Here is a 6,000-nt window from a genome sequence, read left to right on the forward strand (position 1 = left end):
AGGCTGCTGCTCTTAAGATCACATTAGACGAGCAGATCACTGTGTGTTCCATCTACCTGCCTCCTAGATCTAACTTCACAAACCCTGATATCCAGTACACTAATTGATCAGCTGCCCCAACCATTTTTTATTCTTGGTGATTTTAATGCCCATAATCCATTATGGGGAAGACATACTTCAGATAATGAAGGTAAAATTACAGAAGATATTATTTGGTCTGTAAATGAATTTTTAAATAGCAGTGATCTATATCGCATCCTTTTAAATTAAGCCAGAAAGATCCCAACGGAAATGCCACAGAAATGGAAGCCATTAGAAGCAGATTGGGAGAAGTATAAGGAAATCCAACAAGATAAACCATTAGAATCTTCTTAACAACCGCATAAAAGCATATTTTATTGGACAAAACCTGTTTTAGTCAGTGCAGAATCATCTATTCCAAAAACTACTGGCAAGACAAGGAGACCAACACTTTCATGGTGGGACAAAAAATATGCCATATTACCAGGAGATGCTACAAGAAGTACAAATCAAGAGGCGCTCCCACTGCTAAAGTAATAAATCGGCGAGTCATGCCAAAACAACTCCGATACTTTCGTTGTGCCAAGAAAGACTTTCGGATTTATTATATAAACAGAATTAACTCTAAAACACCATCGAGGTTTGTATGGAAAAAGGTACGAAAAACTGTAAGGCAATTTGTCACCCAAAACTCCCTCTTTAAGAGTAGGAAATAATCTCATTACAAACCCTTTCGATGTTGCTGAATCATTTGGTTAACATTTCTCCAATATTTCTAGCCCTAATAACTATTCTGGTGAATTCCAAAGAATCAGGAACGCTCCAGTCAATCTGAATCTATCTGGTGATAACCAGGAAGTATACAATGCAAGATTTTCTCCTTAAGAACTACATGAAGCGTTCTCGTCAATAGATGACACTTTTGGTGAAGATACTATTTTATATATAATGCTTAGGACGTTACCTGAAGAGGCCAAAAGCGACCTTAGTAAGGTCATTAACAAGATTTGGGAGACTGGAATTATGCAGAGATCCTGGGAAATTTCCATCACAATCCCAGTTCAAAAACCAAACAGAGATCCTCAACAAACTACAGGTTATAGGCCTTTCTCTCCTTTCAAATTTGGGTTTCGTAAAAACAGATCTCCCCTCGACCCACTTAAAAGAGAGACTCCAACCAAAGTCAGCAGGATTTTGTCAATCAGTGTCAGACAAAAGGGATCTTCTTTGATTTCGACAAAAGCTTACGATACTACTTGGCGTAATGGAATTCTTAAACAACTACACAAAATGGGTATTAAGGGTAACCTAATTCGGTTCATCCATTCCTTCTTATCCGAGAGATTTATAAAAGTTAGATTAGGGAACTTTCTGTCTTCCCCCTTTAGACAAGGTGTTCCACAAGAGAGCATTCTCAGTGTTACCCTTTTTGCTGTTGCCATAAATAGCATCTTGATGAAGTTCCAAGCCCTGTTGAGCTTCACTGTTTGTGGATGATTTGGTTATTTACTGCACTACTTACGATGCTATGTCTGCATGCCAATATCTACAGAAAGCTATTGATTCTGTCTCCAAGTGGGCCAAGCTGAATGGGTTTAAATTTTCGGCCATTAAGAGTTGCTATCCGCTTTTCAAGGAGCAGAAGTAAAGAGGTTATATCTAATTTAAAACTTGACGGATCTATTTTACCATATGCTGACGCTGTTAAATTTTTGGCAATGACTTTTGACTCAAAACTCACTTGGACCAAACATATTGGTAACCTTAAATGTAAAATAAAAGCATCTTTTAATCTTTTGAAAGTAGTCTCTGGATATGCATGGGGAGCTGACAAGAAATCTTTATTAAGACTTTATGATGCACTTTGTAGATCGAATGTAGATTATGGGGGATAGATTTATTCTTAAGGGTGTAAAAGTTAACTTAATGACCTCAATACTGTCCATAATATGGGATTACGAATTTGTTTCGGTGCATTCCGAACATCCCTTGTCGAGAGTCTTTTTGTATTAGATACCCATCACTGACACTTGACTTAGACGGTCGGAACTGAGTCTGCGTCACTTAACGCGCATTAAAAGCAGTTCTGAAAATCCTTCCAATAAGATCATTTGCCAACTTGACCACAGAAATTTTAAACCAAGGTCATCTGTTCCCTCTCCAGGTAAGGCTACATCAAGAAGTAAATAATGAAATGTTAAAATTTCAGAATATTTTTCAGTTAGTTCCTTCCAGATTTCTATTTGTGTAAATAAAAAAGTTAATAAGAACTTTACTGATGAAAAGGCCAAGAATTTATTTTTAGAACATGATGCAACCCATGATGGTGCACATAAGATTTATACAGATGATTCGAAGTCAAGAGAGGGATTTGGGCAAGCCGTAATTACAGATGCTTTTTAATATGCTGCAAAGCTACCTCCTTTGGTCTCGGTATATACAGCAGAATGTTCTGCTGTTATAGAGCAATAGCTATTGTTCATCGTACCAAGAAAAATAAATTTGTAATATATTCGGAGGCGGGGCAAAAGCATCGTCAAACCATAGGAAGAGAAAACAAAACGCTAATACTGGTTAACAATCGAAGGGGCCCGATAGTGAGGGAACGGGAAACTACAAAGGACTGCCAAACCGACTTACTATTAAAATTACAAAATGACACAATACTAAGGTATTATAATTAAGGGAAAACGGGCAACAGACTGCTGACACTTCACACACACACACACACACACAAAAAAGTTAAATCAGAATTCAAGCAACAACTAAATTAATTTAAACTCATGATAGACACAAAACAACTACGTACTTGAGCAAAATTAGCACACAATGATAATGCAAAATATCATTTATTGATATATAGCACGAGACTTTAAGCCTAAAAATAATGCTTACAAAACATATTACATTTCAACACAGTTTTCACAAATTATTGCAAAAATGGTATATAAACCAACATTCCTGGAAGCTCAAAAGTGGAGTGGCAAGTACTACCAAGGCAAGGAAATCAAAAGTAACTCCGTGTGTGAAAATGTCGCTAACACCACATATTATTTCTAACCCAAGAACACTTGGGGTTTCCAACCCAAAACCTGCGAATCATCTCCGCAACTCAAATCACTTAGATTACCACTAAGCTTCACGTAAATTCCTTTTAAGTAATAGCCTACACTTAGGAATCCGATCAGTATAACACCTTTTTCCACATACAACACTTTATATACCAGTGATTCACTGCACTCGCTATTATAAAGCATCCTATAAAAATGCACTCTATATACCAATGATTCACTGCACTCATTATTATAGAGCGTCCTAAAAAAATGCACACCCCAACTCGGAACAACACACAGAAGATCACGGACCTCCCCTGCGAAAAATAAGCACGTAAAAATGAGTGAAACGTAGTTATAAGCCCGATTAATGAATATGATACAACCGCCTAAACTCAGTTAACCTTGATCTTACGTAAACCTTAAGGTAAGACAAACCCGAGCAAAAAATTTTGTAGAACCATTTCATCTCAGAGGTAACCTTAATCTTGAGAAATCCTTAACCCAAGACTTATCACTATTACATTATTACACTGGCACAGACAAAAGGACGAAAAATGACCTCTGTTACCCATATTTATAAACTTACTCCTTCAGCACACATATCGTAACTAGAATGATACAGAGGTGCCAGATTACCTGCTTAGACCCTTGTAACTACACTCGTCCTATTTATCCCCAATCAACAATGCGTGATAATGCATCGACAATTAACTCTAACGCATTAATCTTTGGGTTTATGTCTATACCTGCTGAGGAAAATAAGAGGCTCTTGGTTTTAATAGGAATAGAATGGAATTTAGGCCAAAGGACCAGCACTGGGACCTATGAGGTCATTCAGCGCTGAAACGGAAAATGAGAATAGAAAGGTGTAACAGGAGGATAACCTCGCAGTTGCACATTATTGAAGCAATTGTTAGGAGAGTGTGGATAGCAAGACGGAAGAACGAAGATGTGAATGGATGTACAGTAAATGGAATGAAAGGGGTTGCAGCTGGGGGCCGAAAGAACGCTGCAAAGAACCTCAAGTAATGCCTACAATGCACCGCGTGAGGTGCACTGACAGTACTATCCTCCTACGGGGAATGTTTTAATAGGAGATCCTGTGGAGGAAAGATTAACCTGAAAATGGTTAACAGCTAAAACTAGCGCTAGTCTGGATTTCTCCTTTGTGGAAGACCTACGTTGGGCCGGAGACAATTTTCCGTAACTCGTTGAGTAACTACAAACTACTTTTATGTTGTTGTTGCTCTTGGTGGGGGTGTAGGAAAGGTCTATGGAAAAACCTAAAAAGGCCTGAAAAAGGTGTTTAGCATTCAGTTGAAGATACAGGACTTTTAGGATAGGATATTTATGATTTATTTAATAGAATGAAAATTTAGAAAATAAATAGTGAGCATGTTAAACAATACAGAACAATTATTTCTAATAAAATAGAGCGTATTTATTTTAGTTTTTGTTGGTGTTTAACTGTAGTTTTTATTAGCACGCACCCCCAGTAAGCTGGAGGTCGGATCACGCCTTGTTTGTAAAAGAACGCAAATTCCCTGTTCGTCAATCTTTTACAAAACCGCTCCCACACCAACATCACTTGCGTCAGTGGCAAGGGCGAATGAATGTCAACATCAGGGAATTAAGACCTGTTTCAATTGTTCAAACGTATTTTACGTCTCGTTAGTGCAATTAAAGGTTACATTTTTAAGTAACAAATTAGTCAGGAGGCTCAGCAATTTCAGAAAAGTTTATAACAAACCAGCAGTAATAGCCTACAGCCCAGGAACTTCTGAATTCCCTCCGACCTATAGGAATTTCTACATATTTAATAGACTCAAACGTTAGCCTGTTTGGGAGGTACCTTACCGTAACCAACCTCGTGACCCAAATACACCACCATTGCTTTGGCAAACTCACTTTTCTTTAAATTAATTGCTAAACCAGTTTTTTTTTTTCAAAACCTCGAACAATGCTCTGATATGTTTTTAGATGGGTGTTCCAGTCATCGCTATAAATTGCGATGTCGGCAATATAGACAACACAGCCCTCCAAATTATGTGCTACCTTCGCATTCGTTAATCTGTGAAAGGTAGCAGCAGCAGCAGCAGCATTCTTCGTACCGAAAGGCGTAACTTTACATTGAAATAACCTCTGCTGCGTTACGAAAGCGGACAAAGCCCCTGTGCTTATAGACAGAGGAACTTGCCAATAACCTTTTGACAAGTCGAATTTACTGATATAAGTCGACTTGCCCAACGTATCTACGTATCCATTCTCCAGTTCGAGATAATGGGTAACACTGGGTTTGTTGACTTCATTCACTTTTCGGTAGCCGAAACACAAATCTGAGATTCCCGTCGTGTTTCTTGACTAATACAACAGGCGATGGCTAAGGACCTTTGCTGGGTTCAGACAGACCGTGCTTTCAACCTGTACTTCTTTCGCATCAACCTCATTTTTATAAGGATTCAACCTGTAAGGAGATTGTTTCTCTGGTGTGGCATTACCTACATTAGCGTCATGTTTCGAGGACAGATGCCTGTCCGGAACGTTTGAAAACAGTTCCTTACCGTATATAACTGAATACGAATTTTGGCAAAATTTTCAAAGAACCCTTATTATCAGAAAGCCATTCAATTCCATCAACACATCATCAAAAGTTTCACCCTTTGGAAAAGAAAATCTCTCATTATTACCAAAACTTATGGCATCTCCAACAGTTGCCACGGGACGGGAATGACATTCTTAAGTTCCCTATATGCCTATGTGCCTTCAGCATAAATTTACACGACAAAGCTAAAACTGTTTCCTTCTTTCAGGTGTCTCGACCAAATAATAAAACGCCTTGGTTTAACTTGTCACCTAAATTAGATACATAATCTAATAAATTAATCGAGTTGTTTAAGCAAGTAAATGGATAAATAGATAAATG

Source organism: Macrobrachium nipponense, chromosome 6 (genome assembly GCF_015104395.2).
Source record: "Macrobrachium nipponense isolate FS-2020 chromosome 6, ASM1510439v2, whole genome shotgun sequence".
NCBI classification, from domain to species: Eukaryota; Metazoa; Arthropoda; class Malacostraca; order Decapoda; family Palaemonidae; genus Macrobrachium; species Macrobrachium nipponense.